The 17,529-nt window shown below is 42.4% G+C and overlaps 1 protein-coding gene and 1 long non-coding RNA gene across 7 annotated transcripts in view; one reads left to right on the top strand and one right to left on the bottom strand.

Annotated features, from left to right (window-relative positions):
• Positions 1 to 4,762: 4,762 nt before the first annotated feature.
• Positions 4,763 to 7,782, bottom strand: LOC148164683 (uncharacterized). Its single transcript, XR_015767851.1, has 2 exons — positions 7,088 to 7,782; positions 4,763 to 6,253 (listed from the first exon to the last, which is right to left on the bottom strand). It is a non-coding gene; the product is annotated as an uncharacterized LOC148164683 (long non-coding RNA).
• CFLAR (CASP8 and FADD like apoptosis regulator) overlaps positions 5,539 to 17,529 on the top strand; it is a 55,679-nt gene continuing 43,688 nt past the window's right edge. For 3 of the 6 annotated variants that reach the window (XM_028122304.2, XM_088021596.1, XM_088021595.1), the window contains exons 1-2: positions 5,595 to 5,637; positions 5,878 to 7,679. The gene's annotated coding sequence lies outside the window, so the exon portion shown is untranslated. Of the gene's footprint in view, positions 5,638 to 5,877; positions 7,680 to 17,529 lie in introns of all 6 variants that reach the window. The other 3 variants (XM_088021598.1, XM_088021597.1, XM_028122289.2) reach the window with 3 other exon arrangements.

Here is a 17,529-nt window from a genome sequence, read left to right as displayed (position 1 = left end):
CATATTCCTTTAGTGCTTCATGAAGGCAGATGACAGAACTCCAACCGGACCATAGGAGAAATCAGATGGACATGGAAACTAGAGAAACACAGTAGAGGGATGTGTGATCACTGCAACAAAAGATAATTAAATCCTGGTTGACAAAAAGAAGAGGGTCAAGGACAGAGCCAATATTTAAGGAGCAAACAAAGGAAAGGAAGTCTATCTATAAAGAGACCAGGAATGATCAGAGAGATGGGAGGTTAATCTGGAGAGAGTTGGCTCCTAGAAGCAAAGAAAGGGGGAAAGAAAGGAAGAAAGTGTTTTAATAAGTGGGAAGGGGGGCAGATCAAATGTGTCCATCTAAGATGAAGTATGTTTATTGGATGAGGAGACCTCATCAATCTTCTTCCACTCTACTTGGGGAGCTCTGGCAGCCAGGCCTTTCCTTTGCAGGTGGCAGATTAAAAGAGTCATCCCTGCTAAATCTGGACAATTTAAAGGAAAACTTTGAACGCACTGACAATGGAGGTTCGCCAAGGAAATAGCTCAACCAGATCCTACCCTGAGATGTTTGGAAGGGATTAGACCTATCTAGAAGCTCAGAGCTTCCAATACACTTTTGTTAGCCTGTTTGTTTTAAAATCAACTTTATCAATGTATAATTTGCATAAATAAATGCACTCATTTAAAGTGTATGGTTCAGGGGCACCTGGGTGGCTCAGTTGGTTAAGCATCTGCCTTTGGCTCAGATCATGGTCTCGGGGTCCTGGGATCGAGTCCTGCATGGGGCTCCCTGCTCAGAGGGGAGCCTGCTTCCCCCTCTACCCTTCCCCCTGCTCGTGATCTCTCTCTCTCACAAATAAATAAATAAAATCTTTAAAAAAATAAATAAAGTGTATGGTTCAGTACTTTTGACAAATATATACTCCCATGTAACGGCCATCTAATCAGTATACAGAATATTTCCATCACTCCCAAATTTTTCTTATGCCCCTTTACAATCAACACTTTCCTTGCCCGCAAACACCAATTTACTTTCTGTCACCATAGATTTGTTTTGTGTTATAGAATGTCGTACAAATAAACTCTACAGTACTTTGTGTACTGTAGAATAAACCATATTTGTACTTTTTGTGTGCCTGGATTCTTTCACTCAGCACAATGCTTTCTTCCTTAACCTTTTGTTATAAAAATGTTCAATCATAGAACAAAACTGAAAGAATTTTACAATAAACACCCATATACCTACCACTAGATTATACTACAGTTGACCCTTGAACAATGTGCGGGTTAGGGGTGCCAATCACCCATACAGTCAAAAATCCATGTATAACTTTTTTTTAGATTTAATTTTTTTAAGTAATCTCTATACCCAATGTGGGCTCAAACCCACAACCCTGAGATCAAAAGTCACATGCTCCACCACCTTAGCCAGCCAGGTGCCCCCATGTATAATTTTTGACTCCCCAAAAGTTTAACTACTAATAGTCTACTGCTGACCAGAAGCCTTATTAATAACATAAACAGTTGATTAACACAGATTTTGTATGTTTTATGTATTATAGGCTGTATTCTTTCAATAAAGTAAGCTAGAGAAAAGAAAATGTTATTAAGAAAATCATAAGGAAAAGAAAATACATTTATCTTTTTTTTTTTAAAAGATTTTATTTATTTGAGAGAGAGAGAATGAGAGATAGAGAGCATGAGAGGGAAGAGGGTCAGAGGGAGAAGCAGACTCCCTGCTGAGCAGGAAGCCTGATGCGGGACTCGATCCCGGGACTCCAGGATCATGACCTGAGCCGAAGGCAGTTGCTTAACCAACTGAGCCACCCAGGCGCCCAGAAAATACATTTATAGTACCTTAAAAAATCTGCATAGAAGTGAACCTGCACAGTTCAAAGGTGTTGTTCAAGGGTCGACTGTATTAGATTCTACTATAGTTGCTTTAATACATTCTTGTGTCCATTTATCAACCCATCTTATTTTTTGATGTATTTTAAAGACGTCAGTACATTTCCCCTAAATACTTTAGCATGCATATCAGACATAATTATCCATGTTGTTGCATAAATCTGTTGCTTGTTCCTTTTTACTGCTGAGTAGTATACCATTTGCCTAGCGATGGATATTTAAGTTATTCCCAGTTTGGTTTTATTATGAATAAAGCTGCTATGAACATTCATATACAAGCCTTGTACAGATATATGCTTTTATTTATCTTGAATAAGTACTGAAGAGTACTTTTGTTGGGTCATATGGTAAGTATACCTTATAATAAATAGCCAAACAGTTTTCTAGGTGGTGCCATTTTACATTTCTGCTAGCACTGTATTTTTTTTTAAAGATTTTATTTATTTATTTGAGAGAGAGAGAGGGAGTTGGCATGTTGGGTTCAGGTGAAGGAATCAGAAGTTACAGAACACACAGTAAATATACATCTGGTTTGAACATTTGTGGTACCGGCAGTGGTGCCTCTGAGGCGTGGGAGCGATTTGACCTTAACTGGTTTAGGACTACACAAGACAGATATCTTCCAGCATCAGGATATAGCTGCAGGGTTTGGTGAGCCATTCCTATTTGTAGCTTTAGGAAACTGATGTTTTTCCTAAGTTATTTTATTTTATTATTTTTTAACCCTTTATTTAATTATGAGAGAGAGAGCATGAGCAGGAAGAGGGGCAGAGGGAGAGGGAGAAGTAGGGAGCCCAATGCAGGGGCTCGATCCCAGGACCTCAGGATCATGACCTGAGCTGAAGGCAGACACTCAACGCACTGAGCCACCCAGGTGCCCCTTAACCCAGGCCCAGGGGGCCAGCTCAATAGCCAGTGGGATATTTAAACAAGGAGCTTGATCTGGTGGCCTGCAGCTAGCCGGCATGCCTTAGGGCAGTGGTGGCCACTGCCTTCTTGGTCCCCTAGGCTACAAGATACAGGCCTGCAAGGAGCCCTCCACCTTCTCTCATGTGAACATCTACCTGATAGGTAGATAAGCACGTGGACAAAAACCTGATTGGGTGACAGGCGGGTGGGGGGCTTATCAGATTAAAACAACCAACACCAAACAGCTCTCGGGTCCCCTCCCTATCCAGAAGCTTCCTACACTCAATAATCTTTGCTTTGCTGCCCACCACTCTTTGGTCTACCTCTTCATTCTTCGAAGTGGCGTGACCAAGAACCTCGGCACCAAAGGAAAAGAAATCCTGCAACAGAACTACCACTTCAGAACTGAGGTAAGGGTGATTAGGACCCTAGTATTCCAGCATTCCCGACCAAGGTAGATCCTCTGTTCCATGAGTGGGCTGGATGGAAAAAGGAGCCTCCATCTCTCAACCACACTTACCCTGGACTTAGCCTTAATATCAGGGAGCTCGGGGCAAGATGAGAATTGCGGACACCCTGCTCCTCCCACTGGGATGGTGGGGAGAGGAAGCCCTGTGTTCTTGACTGCAGCAGACTGGTCAAGTGGTCTTGATTGAAAGACCACAGATTCTCACTCACTTTTCTTATCAAATTTTCATAGATTTTCTTGAATAGATGTTTTTTCATTCGCTATTTTCAAGGCTTTAAATGACTGTTTGTGGTTTGCTTGTTTTAAAATGATCTTCATCAGGAGCGCCTGGGTGGTTCAGTTGGTTGAGTGTAGGACTCTGGATTTCCGCTCAGGTCCTGATCTCAGTCAGGGTCGTGAGACTGAGCCCCAAGATAGGTTCAATGCTGAGCATGGAGGCTGCTTGGGATTCTCTCTCTCCCTCTCTGCCCCCCCCCCCCACCTCACGCATATGCGAGCTCTCTCACTCTAAAAAATAAAAAATAATTTTCATCAGTTTCACTAGGGAGTGGGTCACCTGAGCTCTTCATGCTGTCATGCCAGTAGTTAATCTCTTGGCAATATTCTTGTAAATTTCCTATAAGCTTAAATTGAATTGAAAAGTTAAGGGGAAAAAAAAAACACAAGAAAGTGGTTACTAGGACTAAATAGATTAAAAGACAAAGTGCTTTCACATTTGTTATTTATTATTATTCCCAAGCATCGATAAGAAACACTAGTGGTGCTTGCTTGCTCCTTATGACAGCTACAACTATTTTAAACAAACACCTGGGGTTCATAGCATATCCAGTTATTGAAAAAGAGGACAATTTCACTTTACCCCTCAAGATTCTTTTGTCTGGTCTAAGAATTAAATTGACATATGACAGATTAACAGGAGAATATAAAATTTATTTGCCTATCAAGCAATCAGGCAATTGAGAGGTAAGGAGAAGGGGTAAGAGGTCTGGGACTTCAAAGGGAAGGAAGACAATTCACAGGAAGATGAAAGAGTAAATGGTAAACAAATGTTTGCTGGCCTTACAGAAACAATGGGACTTAGAGAGGAATTTTAACAAACAGACTTTGCTAAATTCTTCTCTGTCTAAAACACCTAGTTCCTATTATACTGTAGTAAACTATGGTCAGACAACTCTCTTCCCAGAGCAGGTCCTCCATCTATAGTCTTCTACACAGCTATAGGGAGGGTCAAAGTTTCTTCCAGAGTCTTTTGTTTCTTAAAAATAATCACCTCAAGTAATCCACATGCCAAAGGGACACATTTCGGGGTGACAGTTTTCTCCCCTACGCAGTCGAGAGTGTTAACAGCCGGTTGGCTGTGGTACATGAGTGTTTTAATTCAAAGGGACTCATTGGGGTCGGTGAGTGGGAGTGTTGGGGTTTTGGAATACAGATGAGGTTCATTGGAGTGCAATGTGCAGCCGAGGGCCGAGAAAGAATTTTTGAGACGTCTCTGGTGCAAAAAGGTGGTTTATTAAAGGAAGGGGACAGGACCCATGGGCAGAGAGAGCTGCCCTGGGTTTGTGAGGGGTGGCTGATTGTCTACTGTGGGGTTGGGGGACTAAGGAAAAGGGAGGTTTCAGAAGGATTGTCTTATGTTAAAGAAGACTCACAGGATACCCGGAGGCTTTGCCATTGTCAAGTTAAGGTTGTTTCTCCTAGAAAGCAAGGCAGTAACACTAAGACAGCTGGGAGCCTCCTGGAGGAGCATTACACTCTGCCCGCTTCACGTCTGTCAATGGGCTGCAGGTTATAAGGACATTTCATTGTATCTACATTTCCTTCAGGAAGCTAGGTTATTGATAGAAATGCTTTGTTCTTGTAAATTGCTAAGACATTTGTAAACTGAGGGAGACTCCTGTCTTGCAGAGAAAATAGCAAATGAAAAAACATCTATTCAAGAAAATCTATGAGAATTTGATAAGAAAAGTGAGTGGGAATCTGTGGTAACATATATAACTCTGTAAATTAACTATTTGTTTTTCCTTTCCTTAGCTTTAAGGCAGCCAGGAGTGCCTGAGGAATGTCACACCTGTCCCATCTGGGGGAGGGGGTCGTGGGATGTCAGCTTTTGCTTTGTCCCCTTCTGCTCCCTCATCAGGGGCGTCTCTGGGCCTAACACTGAACGGTAGGCCATCAAACTTTCTCAGGCTTATGTGCCTAGAGAAGTCTTGAGAAAGGCCAATGGAGGCGGGACTGCGACTGGAAGGCGCCACGTCCGCTAACAGGCTTAGACTTTCAGTTTCCTTTTCTTCAACTTTCAGGCGTCATTGTCAGCAAAGCCTGATAGGTCGAAGCCTAAGAAGAGCCCCGCGGTGAGCAAGACGGTACGTGCCCAGTGCTTGCTCCCCTGGCTTCCCACCCTCCCCAGATCCCAGACCCTACGCGGGGCCGGGGGGCGAGGGGGGGGGCGGTGCCGCCTCTCCCGCACCTCGCAGCTACTCCTGGACTAGCTCTTCCCGGAACTGGCCTGGGGCGGGCGATGCCAGGCAGGGGTTAGGGGAGGAGTGGGCCTTCCCGCAAATGACTCATTCCGCTAGGGTCCTTATTTGCTGTTTGTGGGGCAGGGGCCGGCGCAGGCGGAGGGGGCGTGGAGGGGGCGGCAGCCGCGGGACAAACCTCCAGACAAACGGGCTCCGCCGGCCGGTTCTCCCCAAACCCCGGATCTCAGGTGGGTCGCCGGAGGCTGCAGGAGTCCCGGATGCTGTCCGGCACCCCCCCACCACCGGGTCACATAACCGTTGCCCAACACTGAAGCTCCAGAGGACAAGTAAACGTTGCTTAAAATCATCCTGAGAGTTGCTCAATTCCTGGGGCAAACTGTTGGAAAGGCTCGGCAGCGTCCTTTCGAAACGTTGATGAGAAGGAAGACTTTTCCGGCATGATTACGTGTCTCCGCGGTAGTAGCCAGCCTGGCAGGAATTTTTACTCTATTGCAATAACCTGGTGAAATAGGTCAGGGTTGTTTTGCACAGCGGTGTAATATATATTTTGCCAAACTGCAAGGAAACTGCCAACGTTTGGAATGACTAGTAAGATTTTTGTAAAGCCTTAACATAGACTTGTTCCCCGCTCCCCGCCTTTCCCCTCCTTCAAAAAAGAAACAAACAAACAAAAACCGGGAAATGTTAAGTTGATTTCAAGATGTTCCTGCTTGATGGTGTCCGGATTTGGACAGAAGGACATGTTCTTTTTAAACATTAACAGTGTGGAATGCAATAGAACAAAGGCCAGGGAGGCATGTTTTGGTTCTAGCGAACAGGAAATGAGTAGGGTGTGGGTTAGTAAGGACTCTAAAACCCTAATTATTTTCATTTGTTGACATTGACATTTAATTTACGCAATGAGATTTTAGTCCCAATAGAGAATAGAATATGTCAAGCATTTTGGACACCGACAAACCCGGGTAATCTAAAACTAAGACGGGGCTCTAATGGGCTTGACCCACTTTAGGTAAGAGAGTTCAGATAAGACGAACAGAATTTTTGGTATTTTCCCTCTAGTGGTTCCCCTAAATAATCTTACAAAAAAGTTTCAGTGGAAGAAAATTTGGCTTAACACCAAAATTACAAAGAAAACAAAAGAAAAGACTCGGGTTTGGAAGGGAATTTTGAACGTTTGCCGTACAGAAGTTTTCATCTTTCATGTTAACATTTGTTTTACTTACAGCTTCTGGGATGGATGTCCTGATTAAAATGGCTTTTTCTAACGACTAAACGTTTTCTACTTCTGTTTGTAACTGACATTTGCACTTCTCTTTAACACTGTATTACTTACTAGCTCGCGCCCGCTTTCGGAGGTGAATCCGCCTGCAGGTCTGCCGCAGCGGGGTGCACCTTGCCGCCTGAGCGTCTTGCACGACGGCGGTGAGGGTGGGGGAGGGAGCGTAGTCTCAGGCAGTTTGCATTGGTGGCAGGTGGTCTGCTGGAAGCTGCGACCGAAATAGGTTCCGTCTCTGCCGCGAGCGGAGCCACAACTTCACCCTCAGCGCGTAGGTGGGGCGCAGCCACAGCACCCACTCATTCTCCGCGAGCAGCACGTAATTCCCCCGAGCTCCACGTGACCCGTTGCCTAGCCAAGGGAGAGTTTCGGGACAGCAGAGAGTGTACCCTTGTGGAGTTTTTTTAGGTGCGGGGGCGGAGGGTTCTCGAACCTTAAGTTTCTCGTGGGCTGCCTGGAAGAGGCGCACAAGCGCTTAGCTGGAAGAGGCTCCTGGAAGCCATCTGGAGAGTCCACTTGTTGCTGGGTGCGACGCTCTCCTCCAGTTTCTGGAGTACTCCCAACGCCGGTTTCCCGGAGCTGCAGGTCCCTCACGGGTGGGTCTTGCTCCCGCCTGAGATCCAGCGGGAAGAGCCGGGGCTGCCCGGGCGTGAGTAGACTTAAGAATCCTGTCTGTCTCTCCTCTCTCGACCTGCGCCCCTGTGCTGGAGTCGCCTGGGCTCCGGGGGTGTAAGGGCACTGCTCCTGACCTCCCCCCCCCAAATGGATTGAGCCGCTTTTAGCCCTTCTGGTCTGTTCTGGAGCCTCCTGGGGACTCACTTACAGCAGTCCCGAGTCACCAGGCGTGTCACTGTTTTAAATCTCAGGAATGGACTCCGTTTGGTTATTTTTTCCTTGTAGGGCCCCAAAGGCTAATTAAACTCGTGTTTATGGACTGAACTTGCCTGCTTTCCTTTGATTCGATGTAATCCTACCAACATTTATTGAACTCCTATGGGCCAGGCTGAGTTCTGGGTGCTGGGGACATAGAGATGGATCTGAACTTGGTTCCTTCCTCCCCCAGAAGTTCACAGAGTGGTTGGGGGAGCCCAAGCAAAGTTACCTACACGGGTAACTTAGATTCAAGGCAGCCTAGACAGGGGCCACTGACAGCCAAGAATGGGAGGAAGACAGTTGGGCCACGCTGGAGAAGTAATGACAGGTAACAGAGGGCAACGTGGACTCATGCTCATTCTTGTTTTCCTTACTATCCATCAGTGAGGTAAGAAACACTATCATTACTGCAATGCCCTATTTCTCCTTTATGTTCAGCTCCTGTCACTTATTCTCAGAAGACTTCATAACCTACCACCGCATGTTCCCTTCCTCTATACTTTCATACATTTGGTGGTTGTCCTACCATAGAATTGCACTTAACACTCTGTATTGTAATGCTTTTCTTCAAAAACTTTTCAGTTAAGTTGTATTATAATTATCTGTGTTAAAATATATGCAAAGTAAATAGAGAGAGCCCTTAGGAGTCCATTTCCCAAGATAACAGAAGATTGAAGTTTAATGTTTTTTCCAGACACTTTATGCACTCAAATATAGACTTTTAAATGTTTTCAAAATATTTATTTTGTATGATGCCTTTTCTTCAGTTGCATTTCAGAACTGGTGTTTATTTTTTTCTATTAACATCTCTTCTTTTCTCAGATGGAATTTCACTCCCCTCCAACGTCAGTGTTTCTAATGAAAGATTTTTTTCCTAATGACCACTTTTCTTTTTTTGAGATTGTGTGTATCCACAGTTTACACTTAATTCATTTGCTTGTTTATATGTCTCCAATGTTTTTTCTCCCTCAACTCTGGGTTTAGAGAAGTCTTTTCTTCTTTGACCCCATGTACATATGGATATATTATATATATAAAAATATATATAAATATTTTCTTTCCAGATAAAACTGCTTCTTTCTCTGCTTTTAGCCACTTTGTCTTTATTTGGCAATTTAAGTTTTTGTGCAAAACAGACCAACAGCTTCTTCATTGTTTTCCTCTTATTCTATACATTGGGTTGTCATCTTTGGTAATTCAGTGCTCATGAAAGAACTAACCTTCACCCATGTGACACCACATTCATCTATATATTCAAGGTGGTTTGTGTCTTCTGCAGGGAACTCTTCAATTGGAGAAATTAACCCATTTTATTTACATTAATATCTATATACTTAAGTTTTTCAGTGTAATTAAAAAATCCTCTTGTAGCTACTCGCTCCAAGGTTTAAAATGTTCCTTAGGCTAATGGCTTCAGTCCATCATCTGATTTTACAAGTGGGAACCAAAGCTTCCTTACCTACTTGTCAAATTCTTGAGTTTTTTTTTTAATCTTTTGGATCTTCCCTTTAGCTTACTGTATCTTTTTTGTTTGTTTTTGGTTTTGTATTTTACTTGAAGCTTTCAAAAAGTATAGTTTTTAAAATCAATGATTTTGTTTTAAAGAGTAGACGCATGACAAATCTGGCTTGGATACTATCTGGCAAATGAACCAAATTCTTTGCAAGAATGACCAAAGCTTGATTCAGAGTTGAGTAAAATAAATCAATAATAAGTGAATCCCTTCATTCAGCATTTACTGAGCACCTGCATTTACTGAGTCTATCTTTTTTAGTTGGATTGTCAACAGGAATGTCAAGGAACCTAGAAAGAGGGAGCAGGATGGAGATCAGAACAGTTAAATAGGTACCAAAGATAGTGATGAGGCTGAGGCAAGTGGGGAATTTTTATTTTCTTCTTTACTTTTCTCCATTTTCCAGATTTTCCTATAGCATGCAAGTAGTGCTTTTTATAATTAGGAAAAAGAATGCTATATAGAAAGAATCACAAGGGCTTTATATCTCCAGTATTATGCACAACTTATGATTTTGAACAGGACTATCTCCTGACGGGCCAACGCTGGAGAATCCATTGTATGAACTGAACAAATATACCTGCTAGGTTGAATTTTTACTTCAAGCTAGTCTTGTATAGATGGGATTAAGTGCAGAGAAATGTCTGCTGAATATTTTATTTTAGTGTGGCATAATTGATACCTTGGACAGATAGGGTTGTTTCTTGAGCCCTTTCTAATTCCTTTGATGAAATCCTTGAGGAGAAGGATTGTGTATTTTCCTGATTGCGGTTGTATGATGATAAAGTGACCTACAAAGAACAGGCTAGGTCACAGCCCTCCTTTGCACTGCTTGGAACTAAGATCTGGTTTCTGACCTAAGGCTTTGCTGAAGCATTAAAATTTGGAATCTTGCTCAAACTCAGCTTTGCCTGTTGCTTTTTGTTGTTGAGGAAATGGAAGCCTCAAAAACTGATGAATGCAGTAAATGCTTCACACTGTCCTGTGGCTGTTTTTCTTTTCTTTTTTTTTTTTTTAAAGATTTTATTTATTTATTTGAGAGAGAGAGAGAGCATGAGAGGGGAAAGGGTCAGAGGGAGAAGCAGACTTCCTGCTGAGCAGGGAGCCCGATGCGGGACTCGATCCCGGGACTCCAGGATCATGACCTGAGCCGAAGGCAGTTGCTTAACCAACTGAGCCACCCAGGCACCCCTGTGGCTGTTTTTCAATCACATGAGTGAATATAGTGATAGTTCATGGACAATTAGTTGTGTCTTAAACTTACACCATCTCATACAAGGTATTAGCAATTTTGATGATGTCCTGTTTGAGGAAATAATTCCTTAAATTTAGGCATTTTTTTTTAAAGGATTTTATTTATTTATTTGACAGAGAGAGACACAGCGAGAGAGGGAACACAAGCAGGGGGAGTGGGAGAGGGAGAAGCAGGCCTCCCGCAGAGCAGGGAGCCCGATGCAGGGCTCAATCCCAGGATCCTGAGATCGTGACCTGAGCTGAAGGCAGACGCCTAATGACTGAGCCACCCAGGCGCCCCAAATTTAGACACTTTTGAGGCCATCCTGAGAGAATTATACCACATACAGAGGTCTGGCCTAGAGGTTTGGTAAAAATGAAAATCTTGACACATAAATCTTAAGAGTTTTAAAAATTATGGTAATGGTAAAGGATAAAATTTTAGCTAAAGGTACAGTGAGACAGACCTTTTGTTAAAAGGCCAGGGGATCCACTGAGTTTGGCTAGAGATAGTGTATTCTGCGTGTTCAAGATGAGGTCCTGTCGGCTCCTAGGAAACCCTTTATGGCTTCTGGGATCGAGTCCTATATCAGGCTCACCAAGCCTCTTACAGTCACACAATAAGCCACTCTTAAACAATAGCATTGCTATCCCTTATATTTGCAAAACCTTCCTTTCACAATCTGTTTCCTGGATCTAACAACCAGGTTCCAGGTATGATACATGTGTCAACACCAGCTCCATCTTGCTTCATTGTAGGTTACCAAAGAATGAGTAGGCATCACGTGTGTGCGCGTGCTGGAGCTGTACAATGATGGCCAGTCAGTTCTTGGGAGGGTGAACTTGGCAGGCCTGGCCACGGCTCAGCATAGCCTAATGAAGATGAATGAGAACCTACCTGTTCTCGAGGACCTTACCGCATATGATAGATACCCAACCAGAATAAGATAAATGTCAGAAGAGAGTAAAAACAGTGCTACAAAGCAGCAGGAAATGACCTGACTTAGGGATCAAGATAAGCTTATGGAAGAGAAGCCTTGAAAGATGGGATAGAATTTCAATAGGCAGAGACTGGGAAGAGGGAAGGGGCTTTCCAAAGGGAGGCAAATGCTTGAGCAAAGAGGTTGGGACAGAACAGCCCTGTCCAGAGAACATTGAGGTATCTATTTGTCACGAGTTAAATTACGAGCTGGGCCGAACTCTTAGGTCTTCTTGGGGGGATACTCTTAGGTACTTGGTCTAAGTAGCAGAAGTTTGCCCTCATGGAAATTTAACTTTGGTTAAGATGGAATGGGCCATGGGGCGCCTGGGTGGCTCAGTTGGTTAAGTGTCTGCCTTTGACTCAGGTCAGGATCCCGGGGTCCTGGGCTCCAGCCCTGTGTCTGGGCTCCTTGCTCAGCGGGGAGTCTGCTTCTTCCTCTCTCTATACCTCTCCCCCTGCTTGTGTTCTCCCACTGTCTCTCTCAAATAAATAAAGTCTTAATAAAAAAGATGGGGCGCAGGGTGTTTCAGTCAGTTAAGTGTCTGCCTTTTGCTTGGGTCGTGATCCCCGGGTTCTGGGATCGAGTCCTGTATTGGGCTCCCTGCTCCTTGGGGGGCCTGCTTCTCCCTCTGCCTCTACCTCTCTCTCTTTCTGTCATGAATAAGTAAAATAAAATAAAATAAAAAGATGGAGTGGGCCATTGCATTGAATGGATTTACTTTTATTGACCCTGGTGATTCTGCTTATGTTTTTGTATCTAATTGGAAGATTCATACTCTACTCTCTGTTTAGATGATTTCTCATTCTGTGGTTCTTTTATTCCCTCATTTTCTGCCACCTCTATGCAAGTGTTATCAACCAGGGAGGCGATTGGAGGTGAGGTTATGTTGCAATCTGTGGGAGCTTCCCTGAGAGTCACGGGACTGAGCCCCATTAAAGAACTTTATAAAAATATCTTCTAATTTTATGTCATTTTATAATTGAGATTATCTATTGCTTGTGGGCAATTTGCTATAATTGAAACGCATGGCTTGTGAAACCAAATAATGTTTTAATGTATGTTTTTAGCTCCCGATGCATAATAATGGTCAGTAACATCTCAAATTGGAAAGTGTTTATGGCTCAGCCTTGGTACATGGTCCTCTAGACCATGTTTGAGTATATATCTGCAGCATTCCAGAAATCAGGAACCACATGATGATCTATTATTCATAGATCGATTATTTATAAACCTCATTTTTAAAAATTTTTTTATTGTTATGTTAATCACCACACATTACATCATTAGTTCTTGATGTAGTGTTCCATGATTCATTGTTTGTGCATAACACCCAGTGCTCCATGCAGAATGTGCCCTCTTTAATACCCATCACCAGGCTAACCCATCCCCCCATCCCCTCCCCTCTAGAACCCTCCGTTTGTTTTCCAGAGTCCATCGTCTCTCATGGTTCATCTCCCCCTCCAAATTACTCCCTTCATTCTTCCCCTCCTGCTATCTTCTTCTTTTTCTTTTTTCTTAACATATGTTGCATTATTTGTTTCAGAAGTACAGATCTGTGATTTAACAGTCTTGCACAATTCACAGCGCTCACCATAGCACATACCCTACCCAATGTCTATCACCCAGCCACCCCATCCCTCCCACCCCCCACCACTCCAGCAACACTCAGTTTCCTGAGATTAAGAATTCCTCATATCAGTGAGGTCATATGATACATGTCTTTCTCTGATTGACTTATTTCACTCAGCATAACACCCTCCAGTTCCACCCATGTCGTTGCAAATGGCAAGATCTCATTCCTTTTGATGGCTGCATAATATTCCATTGTGTATATATACCACAGCTTCTTTATCCATTCATCTGTTGATGGACATCTTGGCTCTTTCCACAGTTTGGCTATTGTGGACATTGCTGCTATAAACATTGGGGTGCACGTACCCCTTCGGATCCCTACATTTGTATCTTTGGGGTAAATACCCAGTAGTGCAATTGCTGGATCGTATGGTAGCTCTATTTTCAACTGTTTGAGGAACCTCCATACTGTTTTCCAGAGTGGTTGCACCAGCTTGCATTCCCACCAACAGTGTAGGAGGGTTCCCCTTTCTCCGCATCCCTGCCAACATCTGTCATTTCCTGACTTGTTAATTTTAGCCATTCTGACTGGTGTGAGGTGGTATCTCATGGAGGTTTTGATTTGGATTTCCCTGATGCCGAGCGATGTTGAGCACTTTTTCATGTGTCTGTTGGCCATTTGGATGTCTTCTTTGGAAAAATGTCTGTTCATGTCTTCTGCCCATTTCTTGATTGGATTATTTGTTCTTTGGGTGTTGAGTTTGATAAGTTCTTTATAGATTTTGGATACTAGCCCTTTATCTGATATGTCATTTGCAAATATTTTCTCCCATTCTGTCAGTTGTCTTTTGGTTTTGTGGACTGTTTCTTTTGCTGTGCAAAAGCTTTTTATCTTGATGAAATCCCAATAGTTCATTTTTGCCCTTGCTTCCCTTGCCTTTGGCGATGTTTTTAGGAAGAAGTTGCTGCAGCTGAGGTCGAAGAGGTTGCTACCTGTGTTCTCCTTTAGGATTTTGATGGACTCCTGTCTCACGTTTAGGTCTTTCAACCATTTGGAGTCTATTTTTGTGTGTGGTGTAAGGAAATGGTCCAGTTTCATTCTTCTGCATGTGGCTGTCCAATTTTCCCAACACCATTTGTTGAAGAGACTGTCTTTTTTCCATTGGACATTCTTTCCTGCTTTGTCGAAGAGTAGTTGACCATAGAGTTGAGGGTCCATTTCTGGGCTCTCGATTCTGTTCCATTGATCTATGTGTCTGTTTTAGTGCCAGTACCATACTGTCTTGATGATGACAGCTTTGTAATAGAGCTGGAAGTCCGGAATTGTGATGCCGCCAGCTTTGCTTTTCTTTTTCAATATTCCTCTGGCTATTCGGGGTCTCTTCTGGTTCCATACAAATTTTAGGATTATTTGTTACATTTCTTTGAAAAAAGTGGATGGTATTTTGATGGGGATTGCATTGAATGTGTAGATTGCTCTAGGTAGCATTGACATCTTCACAACATTTGTTCTTCCAATCCATGAGCATGGAACGTTTTTCCATTTCTTTGTGTCTTCTTCAATTTCTTTCATGAGTATTTTATAGTTTTCTGAGTACAGATCCTTTGCCTCTTTGGTTAAATTTATTCCTAAACCTATCTTATGGTTTTGGGTGCAATTGTAAATGGGATCAAGTCCTTGATTTGTCTCTCTAATGTCTTGTTGTTAGTGTATAGGAATGCCACTGATTTCTGTGCATTGATTTTATATCCTGCTACTTTACTGAATTCCTGTATGAGTTTAGCAGTTTTGGGGTGGAGTCTTTTGGGTTTTCCACATACAGTATCATATCATCTGCAAAGAGTGAGAGTTTGACTTCCTCTTTGCCGATTTGGATGCCTTTGATTTCTTTTTGTTGTCTGATTGCTGTGGCTAGGACTTCTAATACTATGTTGAATAGCAGTGGTGAGAGTGGACATCCCTGCCGCGTTCCTGACCTTAGGGGAAAAGCTGAGTCCCCACTGAGAATGATATTCGCTGTAGGTTTTTCATAGATGGCTTTTATGATATTGAGGCAGGTACCCTCTATCCCTATACTCTGAAGAGTTTTGATCAAGAAAGGATGCTGTACTTTGTCAAATGCTTTTTCTGCATCTATTGAGAGGATCATATGATTCTTGTTCTTTCTTTTGTTAATGTATTGTATCACGTTGATTGATTTGCGGATGTTGAACCAGCCTTGCAGCCCAGGGATAAATCCCACTTGGTCATGGTGAATAATCCTTTTAATGTACTGTTGGATCCTATTGGCTAGTATTTTGGTGAGAATTTTTGCATCCATGTTCATCAAGGATATTGGTCTGTAATTCTCCTTTTTGATGGGGTCTTTGTCTGGTTTTGGGATGAAGGTAATGGTGGCCTCATAAAATGAGTTTGGAAGTTTTCCTTCCATTTCTATTTTTTGGAACAGTTTCAGGAGAATAGGTATCAATTCTTCTTTAAATGTCTGATAGAATTCCCCTGGGAAGCCATCTGGCCCTGGGCTTTTGTTTCTTGGGAGATTTTTGATGACTGCTTCAATTTCCTTAGTGGTTATAGGTCTGTTCAGGTTTTCTATTTCTTCCTGGTTCAATTTTGGTAGTTGATACATCTCTAGGAATGCACCCATTTCTTCCAGGTTATCTAATTTGCTGGCATAGAGTTGCTTATAATATGTTCTTATAATTGTTTGTATTTCTTTGGTGTTGGTTGTGATCTCTTCTCTTTCATTCATGATTCTGTTGATTTGGGTCATTTCTCTTTTCTTTTTGATCAGTCTCGCCAGGGGTTTATCAATCTTGTTAATTCTTTCAAAGAAACAGCTCCTAGTTTCGTTGATCTGTTCTACTGTTCTTTTGGTTTCTCTTTCATTGATTTCTGCTCTGATCTTTATTATTTCTCTTCTCCTGCTGGGTTTAGGCTTTATTTGCTGTTCTTTCTCCAGCTCCTTTAGGTGTAGGGTTAGGTTGTGTATTTGAGACCTTTCTTGTTTCTTGAGAAAGGCTTATATTGCTATATACTTTCCTCTCAGGACTGCCTTTGCTGTATCCCAAAGATTTTGAACAGTTGTGTTTTCATTTTCATTGGTTTCCATGAATTTTTTAAATTCTTCTTTAATTTCCTGGTTGACCCATTCATTCTTTAGTAGGATGCTCTTTAGCCTCCATGTATTTGAGTTCTTTCCGACTTTCCTCTTGTGATTGAGTTCTAGTTTCAAAGCATTGTGGTCTGAAAATATGCAGGGAATAATCCCAATCTTTTGGTACCAGTTGAGACCTGATTTGTGACCTAGGATGTGATCAATTCTGGAGAATGTTCCATGGGCACTAGAGAAGAATGTGTATTCCGTTGCTTTGGGATGGAATGTTCTGAATATGTCTGTGAAGTCCATTTGGTCCAGTGTGTCATTTAAAGTCTTTATTTCCTTGTTGATCTTTTGCTTAGATGATCTGTCCATTTCAGTCAGGGGGGTGTTAAAGTCCCCCACTATTATTGTATTGTTGTCAATGTGTTTCTTCACTTTTGTTATTAATTGGCTTATATAATTGGCTGCTCCCATGGTAGGGGCATAGATATTTACAATTGTTAGATCTTCTTGTTGGATAGACCCTTTAAGTAGGATATAGTGTCCTTCCTCATCTCTTATTACAGTCTTTGTTTTAAAATCTAATTTGTCTGATATAAGGATTGCCACCCCAGCTTTCTTTTGGTGTCCATTAGCATGGTAAATGGTTTTCCACCCCCTCACTTTCAATCTGGGGATGCCTTTGGTTCTAAAATGAGTCTCTTGCAGACAGCATATTGATGGGTCTTGTGTTTTAATCCAATCTGATAGCCTGTGTCTTTTGATTGGGGCATTTAGCCCATTTACATTCAGGGTAACTATTGAAAGGTATGAATTTAGTGCCATTGTATTGCCTGTAAGGTGGCTGTTACTGTATATTGTCTGTGTTCCTTTCTGATCTATGCTGCTTTTAGGCTCTCTCTTTGCTTAGAGGACACCTTTCAATATTTCTTGGAGGGCTGGTTTCGTGTTTGCAAATTCCTTTAGTTTTTGTTTGTCCTGGAAGCTTTTTATCTCTCCTTGAATTTTCAGTGAGAGCCTAGCTGGATATAGTATTCTTGGCTGCATATTTTTCTCGTTTAGTGCTCTGAAGATATCATGCCAGTCCTTTCTGGCCTGCCAGGTCTCTGTGGATAGGTCTGTTGCCAATCTAATATTTCTACCATTGTAGGTTACATATCTCTTCTCCCAAGCTGCTTTCAGCATTTCCTCTTTGTCTCTGAGACTCGTAAGTTTTACTAT

Source organism: Eumetopias jubatus, unplaced genomic scaffold (genome assembly GCF_037043125.1).
Source record: "Eumetopias jubatus isolate StellerSeaLion01/CBP00866 unplaced genomic scaffold, mEumJub1_p1.0 scaffold_3, whole genome shotgun sequence".
Classification (NCBI taxonomy): Eukaryota; Metazoa; Chordata; class Mammalia; order Carnivora; family Otariidae; genus Eumetopias; species Eumetopias jubatus.
Note: the sequence above shows the minus strand (reverse complement) of the source record. Positions and strands in the feature narration are given on the sequence as shown.